Here is a 16232-nt window from a genome sequence, read left to right as displayed (position 1 = left end):
CTCGCCATGTCGATGATGACGTGTTGTGGTGGCGGGAGCAACGTCAGTGGTCGAGAACGCCGACATCGAGGACGCAGGAGTAGCGGCGTGGTGCAGAAGGTGGCGAGCTTCCCACCGCTTCAGCGCTCCCCAGTAGATCGGTTAGGATTTTGTCGGTGGGGTTTTGGGGCACGGTGAATCTTAGCGTGCGTGCTCCTACGGCCCCCACCTCTTCTATATAGCGCTACACGATGGGAGCCCACCAACCACATCTCGGTTGGGCGCCCCCGATCAGGGTGCGATCAAGGACTCCAACTCGGTCGTTGGATCGAGTCGGACGAGATCAATCCTAACACTAGGAGACCTCTGATACATGAATGATTAGAGAGTGCAGCAATGGTGATGTATGGGAGGAGGAGAGGGGGACTTCATCGGGCCAACGACGGCTTTCACGTGGACAGAGACGATGATGACGCCGGATGTCTCCAGTAGGTAGCTTGGGTTCTATAGATAAATGGTACAGCAGCAGAATGGATTCACAGCGACATGTGCTCTCCGTTTTGGTGGTTTTGGAGGGGGGAGGGGGTGGGGGAGGGCAGCCATGGATAGAGAGAGGGAGGGCACGGCTATGGGGGCTTCCGTCTATCCCTCGTGATCTGGATTGGGAGATGACAGGGGTCAGGAAGGGGACATCACCTGCTGTTTTTGGCGATGGATGGGTGTCCAGGTTCATCGGGAGAGACATAGGGGCGCCAGGGGAGGATGACGTGAGGGAGGGAGGCTCGGCCTTGGGGGGTTCTTTTTCTTCTTTTTCTCTCGTGGAAGGGGTGGTTGGATTATTTGTGTTCGGCCTTAGCTTGGGATGATCAAAGTTGGATTCGATTTGGTTTGAATGATAAGGAATGATTCAACCTCGAGACGAGATTGAAGTTGAGCCCATGAGAGAGAATGGATAAGATCGGATTGGACTGTCATGGGTCGTTGCGGGCTTAGGTGCTATGAAGGTTAACAGGATCCATGGATTTAGCTTAAATAGGATTGTTTCAAAACAATGGGAGAGAAAGAACATGAGGATTGGTCGAGCAGGATTAGCTTATATTAACCAGGAGTTCGAACATGGATGAGAGAGAGACGGGAAGAGAGATGTATTGAGCTAGGTTTGATTAGGATTCTAGAGGACGAGGTTGAATCTGGAGCTAGGCATGTTTCAAAACACTTTTAAAACTATTTTGCACACAAAACACAATGCAAACGACATGGCTGCAATGGACAAGTTTTATAATCTATGTTTATTTGATTTTAGAAAATAATTTGTTTTCAAATAGTTGTACGCACACTTCCTAATTTAATTCTAACAAATTTTATTAAAATATTAAAATCCTAGCAAAATTCAAACTAGGGTGTTACGCAGAATAAGGTCATCCATGTTTGGGATTTATGGGATTTAAGGGCGAATTGGAAGAAAATTTCTCCCGATTCGCTCGCACATCTCCTACCGCTCCGGTGGGACTCAATCCCGTGCGCGATGGAGAAGCTCTACACTACATCAAAGCCGCTCAATTTCGTCGGCCAGATATAATTTCGTCGGACAAAAATAAGCTGATAAAAATAACTCGCTTATTTCATCGGCCAATACAAACCGATAAAATTAAAACTTTTTTCGTCAGTCCAGCGCAGGCCGACGAGAAAAGATTTATATTTTCGTCGGCCACGCTGTAGCCGATGAAATAAAAAGTACATTTTCGTCGACCTGCTTGCAGCCCGACGAAAATAGGCCTCGGTACCCTGATAGCGCGATTTGGATCTCCTTCCGGTGCCGCACGCATGCATTTCTCCGCCCCCCGCCCCCCCAGCCCCACCCGCCACCGCCGCCACCGCCCCCGCCACCGGGCCCGCCGCCGCTCTGCCCCGCGGGCCCCCGCGCGGCTCTGCCTCTACCCCCGCCGCCGCCCCGCGGCCCACGCGGCCCCCGCCGCCGCCGCCGGCTCGCGCCCGCGCAGCCCCCGCGGCCGCCGCCGCCGCCCCGCGCCCCTCTGCCCCGCGGGCCCCCGCGCGGCTCTGCCTCTACCCCCGCCGCCGCCGCCGTCCCGCGCCCCTCTGCCCCGCGGGCCCCCGCGCGGCTCTGCCTCTACCCCCGCCGCCGCCGCCGGCTCGCGCCCGCGCAGCCCCCGCGGCCGCCGCCGCCGCCCCGCGCCCCTCTGCCCCGCGGGCCCCGCGCGGCTCTGCCTCTGCCCCGCGGCGCACCCGCTCTTCACCGGCCGCCCGGGGATAGATCTCCAATCACGAGGCATCGCCATCGCCACCCAGACTCTTTTGAGGTACTGGCATTGAAGCAACAAGTGTTCTGCATTTTCTGGAAACTACATAGACAAGTGCTAGTGAAAATGTATTTTCCCCTGCAGGACAGCAGAGATTTTCCTTTGATCCCATATCCACCAAGATTGAACAATAGAGTATTAGAGGTACAATTTATCTCTTATATTATTGGAGGTATAAAAATTCTTCCTGCTAGTTTACTCCATAAAAGAAGCTCTTTCTTCTTGATTCTATGCAACATGCATTTTTGAACTATGCATATATGATAGTCTAAGATCTGCTAAGTTTTATTAGTAGCTTGTGCTAATTAATTAGTTGACTTTGCACATATGTAGTGTCCGTGTCACTATCATGGAACATGATTTTCCATATACACCTATGTTTTACATTTTCTCAGGTGCATTCCCTCCATTTATGTAAGTACTTTTTCACTGTCAATTGAGACACTGCTCTTACAGAATATTATTACTTGAAATATATCGTGCTGTTTAACTACATGAATAGGTTGGTATAAATTGCATTGTTACATTGTAAACCTATTGTTCAAATATGGTTGTCATGTCTATGTTTTGACCTAAATTTGCTAATTTCTAAGTACTGGTCTGAGGGAACATGTCAGCAGAGTCGTCTTCATCATGACAGGTTGAACTGGTCTCCAAATTGCTTACCACGTGGATCTGTAAATGATACAGAAGGCAGCTTTGCCTTTCAACTTGTGTACTGGAATTTTAAAAAAATACTGTAATTTTTTCAGATATTCAGTTATACTTCTCTAAACCTTACTTAAACTATTGAGTACAAGCATGGTTTTGTTTTCAAATGATACAGAAAGGATGCAGTGAAGCTATTGAGACCTTTGCTGAAGTATTCTTGTCTTAAGAATCATGAAACAGACACATTAGTGATACCATGCCATGTTTGATCATTTGTTCATTTTGACATGTTAGCGAAAGGAAAATATTTTTCATCCTAGATTTGGTGCAATGGTAATTCTAAATGTGCCTTTTCATTTTAAATGACTTTTATGCAGTATTCCAGATTGTGGTCTATGGCTCTACTCAAGCCACATTTCCTTTTCACCTTTTGGGAGTGCTGTCTGCTGTTGACTCAAATTCTACATGCCTTCTTTGAAATCTATATGCAGAATTTTAGCAATTTTTTTTGGAAAATTGACTTCAGGAATATATGAGGCGTTGGAGTTGAGGGATGGAGGATCTGACTATCTTGGCAAGGGTGTTCTTAAGGTTAGTTATAACCAGCCATTTTTTCCATTCAGTTTTGAGGGTTTATTCTAGCTGTATATGCCATGCACCATAGTCATTCATGAGTCCAATGGTCCTGGTTTAAGAAACTTTATATAACAGAAACCAACATGTGTATCCATCTTGTATTTACGATAAAATTGATTCATGAAACCTATTTGAAGTCTATGCTTTCAGTACATAAGGAATAACTAAGCTGAATAAGTGTTAGTAGGTAGCTTGTGGCTTAAAATTTCTTCCCATAGTTAACCTGTATTATTGGTTGCAACCATTCTGTTTTTGATGGGTTGTTTTCTCTGTTAACATTGGATTAATAAGTCGTATTGCCTTTTGTTAGGCTGTGAACAATGTAAATAACATCATTGGACCGGCAATTATTGGAAAGGTATGCATCTCAATTGTTAAGTAAGAATATTATATGATTTCATCGATGTAACACCCTAATCACATGATAGCTAGCTTACCGGTGAATTATGCTTCAGGACCTCCGTTGAGCAGGTTGACATTGACAACTTCATGGTCCAGCAGCTTGATGGAACCTCCAACGAATGGGGCTGGTGTAAACAAAAGGTATCATGGATTTGATACTTATGTTCCTAAATCCTAAACTTGGCTTGCATCTTGCACTGTTCGTACTGATTTCATCTGATGATGTCTTGCATATACAAAGCTTGGAGCAAATGCTATTCTCGCGGTGTCACTGGCAGTGTGCAAAGCTGGAGCTATGGTGAAAAAGATTCCTCTTTTTTTAGCAGGGATCTGATTATTTTCGTCGGCCATTAAAGCCGACGAAAATACTTGACGTATTTTTGTCGGCCACTTAGGCCGACGAAAATGTGAACATATTTTCGTCGGCCGTGTCGGCCGACGAAAATATTGTTATTTTCGTCGGCAACCGATGAAAAAGCGCTTATTTTCATCTATTTTATTTCGTCGGCCTAATTTCGTCGGCCGACCGACGAAAGTAGCTATCTTCGTCGGCTTTGGGCCTATTTTCGTCGGTTTCTGGCCGATGAAATTAAACTATTTTCCTGTAGTGCTAGTACCAGTTGTGACGGTCCTAACTGCACCAGTGGCGCACCGGCGAGCTTCAGATGGAGTTGCGACGCTAGTGGTGGCGACGGCTTGGAGGAAGGAAGAAGGGGAACAGTAGAGTTTGGGATTTTCTGTTCATTTACTCAATGCCTTTGACTCTCGACGGTCGGTCCTTTTACCTGCCACACATGCCGCCGCGGTAGCAAGGTTCATGGGCTCCGCCGAGTTCGATACACGGCCTTGCGCCCAAGCAATAATAGTAGACAATGGCCTCAGACCCATATAGTGGTCAGGACACCCTCATCATTGGGTCGGGTGGGTCATCATAGAGAGACGATTGATAAAGAAGAGATCATCGGGTGGGTCATCATAGAGAGACAATTGATAAAGAAGAGATCAGAAGAGTCCTATCAAGTCCCTATCAAGTCCAAGGAACTGTAGTGGGGTGGAGGCGGGTCGTTCTGGCGCGGGGGCGCCCACTTGCTTAGGTGCCCCAACACATCCTTGACCAGCGCCCTGACGTGGCCTGGCGAGAACATCATCAGTGGCGCTGCTGCAGAAGACCGCAGACCCTGTACGTCCATAGAAGCAAGGCCACCACCAGCGCAAGACGTGTGTACCGCCTCCGGGACGTCGTTCTCCTGGCCCACGTCAACTCCGCCGAAGGCCCTCGCTGCTCGTGTCCCCGTGGACTCCCCTGCACAGACAGATTAAAGAATTGATGTAATGATTAGTTGCATGCCCTGGCTCGTTTAATTAATTAATGTTGCATTATATATTTTTGACCCAAACTAATTACTAAGCAAGCAAAGCTGCAGAGCAATATACCTGTCGCCGGCGTCCTGCTAAAGGACACCAGCCAAGACCCGAGCCATAATGACATCAATACTGCTATGCCGCCACCCGGCAAGCCTAAAGACATGGCGATGGCCAGTCTCCAACCATGCAGGCCTCGTCGTCGAGCGGTCCGCGACGGCGGCGGCGACTGGCGGGGCGGAGGGGCGGAGGGGGAGGCGGTGGGGACCATGCCAGCACATGGGTGCAACTGTTCGGATCCTTGGGAACGGCCTCCTGGCGGCCCCCGCATATCCCGCATATCCTGTAGAAGTGCCAGACCATATCCATGCCAATGTTGGATTGGGTGAATTCGAAATCTTCGGCGACGCTGCAAAGGGACCCGCGGTCCGCGCTGTCCACGGTCTCCAGCACATCCACGCAGCAGCCTGGAGAACAGAGGACGGGCATTGTTCCACAACCGTGGAGGCGAGGGCAGAACTTTTGTAGGCTCCTCCATGCCCATAATACCGGAGTGACTTGCCTCCTCTTGGTGGCTGCCGCTTTGGCTTGCTGGCAGCAGCAAAGTCAGACACGTGCCGGCGGCGGCAGCAGCAGTAGCGTGTGGCGAGGCGCGGCAGGAGGCGGCGGGGCGATGATGGGGACGGCGGCAGAGGGTGACGGACCTGCACGCAAAGAGACACGAGAGGTTAACGGTGTTAGTCCATAATAATTCACAGATTCAAACGGCAGTGGATATACTATAGTATGTTGCAAGGGTAGTATTGTCTTTTAGGCAGAAAAAGCATGCACCGAGGCGCCATTACGTGAGCGCCAGGAAATAAAACGGGCAAAGAGAAACCAAACGGCATGGTCTTTGCGGGCGGGAATCCTGAAAAGCTGCAGGCTGTGCAGCTGTCTGCTACAAAGGATCAGATCAGAGGGCGGTTACAAGGTAGAAACACTACTAACCTTTTTTGCGCAGCAGGAGCAAGAGGCTAAAGGGAAGGGGTGAAAAGCAAAAAGAAGAGCAGCATTTCTGACCTCGCTCGCTTTGAGCAGCTGTGCAGATTCCAATGATGATCAGAACACATAAGAAACGAGTCAAATCAACATCAAGCGATTCATGATGATTATATTGAGCAAAAAGAGACGGTGAAAACGTCATAAACGCAAAAATGGAAACAGTGAAAATAGAAAAAGCAAAAAGAAACGTAGGAAATTCTAGCCTCACGATTATATTGAGCTGTTGAACAGATTCCAGTGAACAAATTATTAAAACATTATAAACCGGCGCGGGGGGGGGGGGGGGGGGTTTCAAATAATTAGGCACTTTATGGCTGAAAGCCCACGTACAGATTGGAACCAGCACCTCCAAAATTAACGCTTCCAAACCAAAACGATCGAAAAGCTACAGCGAAATCAGGAGACGTGCGCATACGGAGCCCGTACATTCATCTCACCCAACTAGCTAGTACTAGTCGCGCTTCTGTCATGTGAACCCATCCGATGGAGAGAAATTAGAGGCAACGAATAAAAAATGTTCCGAAAGAGGCCGGACGTACGGGTTCGTCGCCACAGTGGAAGACGGGAACTCGCATCGAAACACCATCGCAACAACGAACAGCTCAAGAGGCAAATCACAAAGCAGCACAACATGTACAGCTATGTCGCCATCCCCTGCCGACAAGCACACCAATCTCGCGTAAGGCATAGACGCAGATCTAGAGAGAGAGGAAAGAAGCGGGCGGGCGCAGACATCACGTACCATGGCAGGCGGCGGCGAGGTGGGCGCCCCCGATGCGCAGCAGGCGCCCGCACGGCGTGTAGAGATGGGTGTGCTTGATGGTGACGGTGGAATAGGATGTTGACATGGAGGTTTAATTGGATTGGATCTAAATGTAGGCTCTGAAACCATGAAAGATTATCAGAGTGCTTGAAGCGTGCGCTTTGTGGCGGTCCATGGGTGGCGCTCGGGGTAGGATCTCTCGCTCGCTAGTGCTCGAGGGCGGAGGGCGCAGCTCAGCCTGTGTGGCACTATGGGTAGGGAGGAAGGCTCTAGATGGAGAAGGTTGGTGCCACTGGGGAAGAAGGGGCGCGCAGGTTTTGTTTTCTAGCGGTGGGTGCTAGCGGTGGTGTGCGTGCGTTGTTGCGATGTTGCGTGGCGAGGGCGTGCATTGTGGGCTGGTAGTCGTGTGAGGGGAGTTCACGGATAGGCCAAGACACTTCTCGAGATTAACGGCCTGAGTCGAGATGGTTCGCCTCATTTTCTGTAGTGCTAGTACCAGTTGTGACGGTCCTGTGCTAGTACCAGTTGTGACGGTCCTAACTGCACCGGTGGCGCACCGGCGAGCTTCAGATGGAGTTGCGACGCTAGTGGTGGCGACGACTTGGAGGAAGGAAGAAGGGGAACAGTAGAGTTTGGGATTTTCTGTTCATTTACTCAATGCCTTCGACTCTCGACGGTCGGTCCTTTTACCTGCCACACATGCCGCCGCGGTAGCAAGGTTTATGGGCTCCGCCGAGTTCGATACACGCCTTGGGCCCAAGCAATAATAGTAGACAATGGCCTCAGACCCATATAGTGGTCAGGACACCCTCATCATTGGGTCGGGTGGGTCATCATAGAGAGATGATTGATAAAGAAGAGATCATCGGATGGGTCATCATAGAGATACGATCGATAAAGAAGAGATCATCGGGTGGGTCATCATAGAGAGACAATTGATAAAGAAGAGATCAGAAGAGTCCTATCAAGTCTAAGGAACTGTAGTGGGGGTGAAGGCGGGTCGTTCTGGCGCGGGGGCGCCCACTTGCTCAGGTGCCCCAACACATCCTTGACCAGCGCCCTGACGTGGCCTGGTGAGAACATCATCAGTGGCGCTGCTGCAGGAGACCGCAGACCCTGTACGTCCATGGAAGCAAGGCCACCACCAGCGCTAGAAGCGTGTACCGCCTCCGGGACGTGTTCTCTTAGCCCACGTCAACTCCGCCGAAGGCCCCCGCTGCTCGTGTCCCGGTGGACTCCACTGCACAGATAGATTAAACAATTGATGTAATGATTAGTTGCATGCCCCGGCCCGTTTAATTAATTAATGTTGCATTATATATTTTTGACCCAAACTAATTACTAAGCAAGCAAAGCTGCAGAGCAATATACCTGTCGCCGGCGTCCTGCTAAAGGACACCAGCTAAGACTCGATCCATAATGACAGCCATACTGCTATACCGCCGCCCAGCAAGCCCAAAGACATGGCGATGGCCAGTCTCCAACCATGCAGGCCTCGTCGTCGAGCAGGCCGCGACGGCGGCGCGGCTGGCGGGGTGGAGGGGCGGAGGGGGAGGCGGCGGGGACCGCGCCGGAAGATGGGTGCAACTGTTCGGATCCTTGGGAACGGCCTCCTGGCGGCCCCCGCATATCCTGTAGAAGTGCCAGACCATATCCACGCCAATGTTGGATTGGGTGAATTCGAAATCTTCGGCGACGCTGCAAAGGGACCCACGGTCCGCGCTGTCCACGGTCTCCAGCACACCCACGCAGCAGCCTGGAGGACAGAGGACAGGCATTGCTCCACAACCGTGGAGGCGAGGGCAGAACTTTTGTAGGCTCCTGCATGACCATAATACCGGAGTGACTTGCCTCCTCTTGGTGGCTGCCGCTTTGGCTTGCTGGCAGCAGCAAAGTCAGACACACGTGCCGGCGCCGGCAGCAGCGGTAGCGTGTGGCGAGGTGCGGCAGGAGGCGGCGGGGCGATGATGGGGACGGCGGCAGAGGGTGACGGACCTGCACGCAAAGAGACACGAGAGGTTAACGGCGTTAGTCCATAATAATTCATAGATTCAAACGGCAGTGGATATACTATAGTATGTTGCAAGGGTAGTATTGTCTTTTAGGCAGAAAAAGCATGCACCGAGGCGCCATACGTGAGCGCCAGGAAACAAAACGGGCAAAGAGAAACCAAACGGCATGGTCTTTGCGGGCGGGAATCCTGAAAAGCTGCAGGCTGTGCAGCTGTCTGCTACAAGGATCAGATCAGAGGGCGGTTACAAGGTAGAAACACTACTAACCTTTTTTGCGCAGCAGGAGCAAGAGGCTAAAGGGAAGGGGTGAAAAGCAAAAAGAAGAGCAGCATTTCTGACCTCGCTCGCTTTGAGCAGCTGTGCAGATTCCAATGATGATCAGAACACATAAGAAACGAGTCAAATCAACATCAAGCGATTCATGATGATTATATTGAGCAAAAAGAGACGGTGAAAACGTCATAAACGCAAAAATGGAAACAGTGAAAATAGAAAAAGCAAAAAGAAACGTAGGAAATTCTAGCCTCACGATTATATTGAGGTATTGAACAGATTCCAGTGAACAAATTATTAAAACATTATAAACCGGCGCGGGGGGGGGGGGGGGGGGAGGGGTTCAAATAATTAGGCACTTTATGGCTGAAACCCACGTACAAAGTACAAATCGGAACCAGCACCTCCAAAATTAACGCTTCCAAACCAAAACGATCGAAAAGCTACAGCGAAATCGGGAGACGTGCGCCTACGGAGCCCGTACATTCATCTCACCCAACTAGCTTGTACTAGTCGCGCTTCTGTCATGTGAACCAATCCGATGGAGAGAAATTAGAGGCAACGAATAAAAGATGTTCCGAAACAGGCCGGACGTACGGGTTCGTCACCACAGTGGAAGATGGGAACTCGCAACGAAACACCATCGCAACAACGAACAGCTCCAGAGGCAAATCACAAAGCAGCACAACATGTACAGCTATGTCGCCATCCCCTGCCGACAAGCACACCCATCTCGCGCAAGGCACAGACGCAGATCCTAGAGAGAGAGAGGAAGGAAGCGGGCGGGCGGGCGCAGACATCACGTACTATGGCAGGTGGCGGCAAGGTGGGCGCCCCCGATGCGCAGCAGGCGCCCCACGGCATGTAGAGATGGGTGTGCTTTATGGTGACGGTGGAATAGGATGTTGACATGGAGGTTTGATTGGATTGGATCTAAATGTAGGCTCTGAAACCATGAAAGATTATCAGAGTGCTTGAAGCGTGCGCTTTGTGGCGGTCCATGGGTGGCGCTCGGGGTGGGATCTCTCCCTTGCTAGTGCTCGAGGGTGGAGGGCTCAGCTCAGCGCGCTGTGTGGCACTGTGTGTGGGGAGGAAGGCTCTGGATGGAGAAGGTTGGTGCCAGTGGGGAAGAAGGGGAGCGTGGGTTTTGTTTTCTAGCGGTGGGTGCTAGCGGTGGTGTGCGTGCGTTGTTGCGATGTTGCGTGGCGAGGGCGTACGTTGTGGGCTGGTAGTCGTTGTGCGGGGAGTTCATGGATAGGCCAAGACACTTCTCGAGATTAACGGCCTGAGTCGAGATGGTTCGACTCATTTTCCTGTAGTGCTAGTACCAGTTGTGACAGTCCTAACTGCACCGGTGGCGCACCAGCGAGATTCAGACGGAGTTGCGACGCTAGTGGTGGCGACGGCTTGGAGGAAGGAAGAAGGGGAACAGTAGAGTTTGGGATTTTCTGTTCATTTACTCAATGCCTTCGACTCTCGACGGTCGGTCCTTTTACCTGCCACACATGCCGCCGCGGTAGCAAGGTTCATGGGCTCCGCCGAGTTCGATACACGGCCTTGGGCCCAAGCAATAATAGTAGACAATGGCCTCAGACCCATATAGTGGTCAGGACACCCTCATCATTAGGTCGGGTGGGTCATCATAGAGAGACGATTGATAAAGAAGAGATCATCAGATGGGTCATCAAAGAGATACGATCGATAAAGAAGAGATCATCTGGTGGGTCATCATATAGAGACAATCGATAAAGAAGAGATCGGAAGAGTCCTATAAAGTCTAAAGAACTGTAGTGGGGTGGAGGCGGGTCGTTCTGGCACGGGGGCGCCCACTTGCTCAGGTGCCCCAACACATCCTTGACCAGCGCCCTGACGTGGCCTGGCGAGAACATCATCAGTGGCCCTGACGTGGCCTGGCGAGAACATCATCAGTGGCGCTGCTGCAGGAGACCGCAGACCCTGTACGTCCATGGAAGCAAGGCCACCACCAGCGTCAGACGCGTGTACCGCCTCCGGGACGTCGTTCTCCTGGCCCACATCAACTCCGCCAAAGGCCCCCGCTGCTCATGTCCCCGTGGACTTCCCTGCACAGACAGATTAAAGAATTGATGTAATGATTAGTTGCATGCCCCGGCCCGTTTAATTAATTATTGTTGCATTATATATTTTTGACCCAAACTAATTACTAAGCAAGCAAAGCTGCAGAGCAATATACCTGTCGCCGGCGTCCTGCTAAAGGACACCAGCCAAGACCCGAGCCATAATGACAGCCATACTGCTATACCGCCGCCCAGCAAGCCCAAAGACATGGCGATGGCCAGTCTCCAACCATTCAGGCCTCGTCGTCGAGCAGGCCGCGACGGCGGCGGCGGCTGGCGGGGCGGAGGGGTAGGCGGCGGGGACCGCGCCGGCAGATGGGTGCAACTGTTCGGATCCTTGGGAACGGCCTCCTGGCGGCCCCCGCATATCCTGTAGAAGCGACAAACCATATCCACGGTAATGTTGGATTGGGTGAATTCGAAATCTTCGGCGACGCTGCAAAGGGACCCGCGGTCCGCGCTGTCCACGGTCTCCAGCACACCCACGCAGCAGCCTGGAGGACAGAGGACGGGCATTGCTCCACAACCGTGGAGGCGAGGGCAGAACTTTTGTAGGCTCCTGCATGCCCATAATACCGGAGTGACTTGCGTCCTCTTGGTGGCTGCCGCTTTGGCTTGCTGGCAGCAGCAAAGTCAGACACACGTGCCGGCGCCGGCAGCAGCGGTAGCGTGTGGCGAGGTGCGGCAGGAGGCGGCGGGGCGATGATGGGGACGGCGGCAGAGGGTGACGGACCTGCACGCAAAGAGACATGAGAGGTTAACGGCGTTAGTCCATAATAATTCACAGATTCAAACGGCAGTGGGTATACTGTAGTATGTTGCAAGGGTAGTATTGTCTTTCAGGCAGAAAAAGCATGCACCGAGGCGCCATTACGTGAGCGTCAAGAAACAAAACGGGCAAAGAGAAACCAAACGGCATGGTCTTTGCGGGCGGGAATCCTGAAAAGCTGCAGGCTGTGCAGCTGTCTGCTACAAAGGATCAGATCAGAGGGCGGTTACAAGGTAGAAACACTACAAACCTTTTTCGCGCAGCAGGAGCAAGAGGCTAAAGGGAAGGGGTGAAAAGCAAAAAGAAGGGCAGCATTTCTGACTTCGCTCGCTTTGAGCAGCTGAGCAGATTCCAATGATGATCAGAACACATAAGAAACGAGTCAAATCAACATCAAGCGATTCATGATGATTATATTGAGCAAAAAGAGACGGTGAAAACGTCATAAACGCAAAAATGGAAACGGTGAAAATAGAAAAAGCAAAAAGAAACGTAGGAAATTCTAGCCTCACGATTATATTGAGCTGTTGAACAGATTCCAGTGAACAAATTATTAAAACATTATAAACCGGCGCTGGGGGGGGGGTGGGGGGGGGTGAAGGGTTCAAATAATTAGGCACTTTATGGCTGAAAGCCCACGTACAGATCGGAACCAGCACCTCCAAAATTAACGCTTCCTAACCAAAACGATCGAAAAGCTACAGCGAAATCGGGAGACGTGCGCCTACGGAGCCCGTACATTCATCTCACCGAACTAGCTTGTACTAGTCGCGCTTCTGTCATGTGAACCAATCCGATGGAGAGAAATTAGAGGCAACAAATAAAAAATCTTCCGAAACGGGCTGGACGTACGGGTTCGTCACCACAGTGGAAGACGGGAACTCGCAACGAAACACCATCGCAACAACTAACAGCTCTAGAGGTAAATCATAAAGCAGCACAACATGTACAGCTATGTCGCCATCCCCTGCCGACAAGCACACCCATCTCGCGCAAGGCACAGACGCAGATCCTAGAGAGAGAGGAAGGAAGCGGGCGGGCGGGCGTAGACATCACGTACTATGGCAGGCGGCGGCGAGGTGGGCGCCCCCGATGCGCAGCAGGCGCCCGCACGGTGTGCAGAGATGGGTGTGCTTGATGGTGACGGTGTACTAGGATGTTGACATGGAGGTTTGATTGGATTGGATCTAAATGTAGGCTCTGATACCATGAAAGATTATCAGAGTGCTTGAAGCGTGCGCTTTGTGGCGGTCCATGAGTGGCGCTCGGGGTGGGATCTCTCCCGCGCTAGTGCTCGAGGGCGGAGGGCTCAGCTCGGCGCGCTGTGTGGCACTGTGTGTGGGGAGGAAGGCTCTGGATGGAGAAGGTTGGTGCCAGTGGGGAAGAAGGGGCGCGCGGGTTTTGTTTTCTAGCGGTGGGTGCCAGCGGTGGTGTGCGTGCGTTGTTGCGATGTTGCGTGGCGAGGGCGTGCGTTGTGGGCTGGTAGTCGTTGTGAGGGGAGTTCACGGATAAGCCAAGACACTTCTCGAGATTAACGGCCTGGATGGTTCGCCTCATTTTCCTTTAGCGCTAGTACCAGTTGTGACGGTCCTAACTCCACCGGTGGCGCACCAGCGAGCTTCAGACGGAGTTGCGACGCTAGTGGTGGCGACGGCTTGGAGGAAGGAAGAAGGGGAATAGTAGAGTTTGGGATTTTCGATTCATTTACTCAATGCCTTCGACTCTCGACGGTCGGTCCTTTTACCTGCCACACATGCCGCCGCGGTAGCAAGGTTCATGGGCTCCGCCGAGTTCGATAGATGGCCTTGGGCCCAAGCAATAATAGTAGACAATGGCCTCAGACCCATATAGTGGTCAGGACACCCTCATCATTGGGTCGGGTGGGTCATCATAGAGAGACGATTGATAAAGAAGAGATCATCGGATGGGTCATCATAGAGATACGATCGATAAAGAAGAGATCATCGGGTGGGTCATCATAGAGAGACAATCGATAAAGAAGAGATCAGAAGAGCCCTATCAAGTCTAAGGAACTGTAGTGGGGGTGGAGGCGGGTCGTTCTGGCGCGGGGGCGCCCACTTGCTCAGGTGCCCCAACACATCCTTGACCAGCGCCCTGACGTGGCCTGGCGAGAACATCATCAGTGGCGCTGCTGCAGGAGACCGCAGACCCTGTACGTCCATGGAAGCAAGGCCACCACCAGCGCTAGAAGCGTGTACCGCCTCCGGGATGTGTTCTCCTGGCCCACGTCAACTCCGCCGAAGGCCCCCGCTGCTCGTCTCCCGGTGGACTCCCCTGCACAGACAGATTAAAGAATTGATGTAATGATTAGTTGCATGCCTCGGCCCGTTTAATTAATTAATGTTGCATTATATATTTTTGACCCAAACTAATTACTAAGCAAGCAAAGCTGCAGAGCAATATACCTGTCGCCGGCGTCCTGCTAAAGGACACCAGCCAAGACCCGAGCCATATTGACAGCCATACTGCTATGCCGCCGCCCAGCAAGCCCAAAGACATGGCGATGGCCAGTCTCCAACCATGCAGGCCTCGTCGTCGAGCAGCCGCGATGGCGGCGGCGGCTGGCGGGGCGGAGGGGCGGAGGGGGAGGCGGCGGGGACCGCGCCGGCAGATGGGTGCAACTGTTCGGATCCTTGGGAACGGCCTCCTGGCGGCCCCCGCATATCCTGTAGACGCGCCAGACCATATCCACGCCAATGTTGGATTGGGTGAATTCGAAATCTTCGGCGACGCTGCAAAGGGACCCGCGGTCCGCGCTGTCCACGGTCTCCAGCACACCCACGCAATAGCCTGGAGGACAGAGGACGGGCATTGCTCCACAACCGTGGAGCCGAGGGCAGCACTGTTGTAGGCTCCTGCAGGCCCATAATACCGGAGTGACTTGCCTCCTCTTGGTGGCTGCCGCTTTGGCTTGCTGGCAGCAAAGTCAGACACACGTGCCGGCGGCGGCAGCAGCGGTAGCGTGTGGCGAGGTGCGGCAGGAGGCGGCGGGGCGATGATGGGGACGGCGGCAGAGGGTGACGGACCTGCACGCAAAGAGACATGAGAGGTTAACGGCGTTAGTCCATAATAATTCACAGATTCAAACGGCAGTGGGTATACTGTAGTATGTTGCAAGGGTAGTATTGTCTTTCAGGCAGAAAAAGCATGCACCGAGGCGCCATTGCGTGAGCGTCAAGAAACAAAACGGTCATAGAGAAACCAAACGGCATGGTCTTTGCGGGCGGGAATCCTGAAAAGCTGCAGGCTGTGCAGCTGTCTGCTACAAAGGATCAGATCAGAGGGCGGTTACAAGGTAGAAACACTACAAACCTTTTTCGCGCAGCAGGAGCAAGAGGCTAAAGGGAAGGGGTGAAAAGCAAAAGGAAGGGCACCATTTCTGACCTCGCTCGCTTTGAGGAGCTAAGTAGATTCCAATGATGATCAGAACACATAAGAAATGAGTCAAATCAACATCAAGCGATTCATGATGATTATATTTAGCAAAAAGAGACGGTGAAAACGTCATAAACGCAAAAATGGAAACGGTGAAAATAGAAAAAGCAAAAAGAAACGTAGGAAATTCTAGCCTCACGATTATATTGAGCTGTTGAACAGATTCCAGTGAACAAATTATTAAAACATTATAAACCGGCGCGGGGGGGGGGGGGGTGGGGGGAGGGGTTCAAATAATTAGGCACTTCATGGCTGAAAGCCCACGTACAGATCGGAACCAGCACCTCCAAAATTAACGCTTCCAAACCAAAACGATCGAAAAGCTACAGCGAAATCGGGAGACGTGCGCCTACGGAGCCCGTACATTCATCTCACCGAACTAGCTTGTACTAGTCGCGCTTCTGTCATGTGAACCAATCCGATGGAGAGAAATTAGAGGCAACGAATAAAAAATGTTCCGAAACAGGCCGG

General features: G+C 51.9%; 1 long non-coding RNA gene across 4 annotated transcripts; it reads left to right on the top strand.

The window, feature by feature from the left end:
* The first annotated feature begins 2078 nt into the window (after positions 1-2078).
* LOC112896443 lies at positions 2079-15979 on the top strand. Of its 4 annotated transcripts, none has more exons than XR_003229452.1 (6): positions 2079-2297; positions 2382-3539; positions 3895-3942; positions 4040-4127; positions 4228-5080; positions 14393-15979. It is a non-coding gene; the product is annotated as an uncharacterized LOC112896443 (long non-coding RNA). The 4 variants fall into 4 exon arrangements; XR_003229454.1 differs by lacking the exon at positions 14393-15979 and having other exon boundaries at positions 2083-2297; positions 2382-2441; positions 2938-3539; positions 4228-8101; XR_003229453.1 differs by lacking the exon at positions 14393-15979 and having other exon boundaries at positions 2086-2297; positions 2382-2441; positions 3475-3539; positions 4228-8101.
* Positions 15980-16232: the final 253 nt, after the last annotated feature.

This window comes from Panicum hallii, chromosome 6 (genome assembly GCF_002211085.1).
Source record: "Panicum hallii strain FIL2 chromosome 6, PHallii_v3.1, whole genome shotgun sequence".
Classification (NCBI taxonomy): domain Eukaryota; kingdom Viridiplantae; phylum Streptophyta; class Magnoliopsida; order Poales; family Poaceae; genus Panicum; species Panicum hallii.
This window is presented reverse-complemented; position numbering and strand designations above follow the sequence as displayed.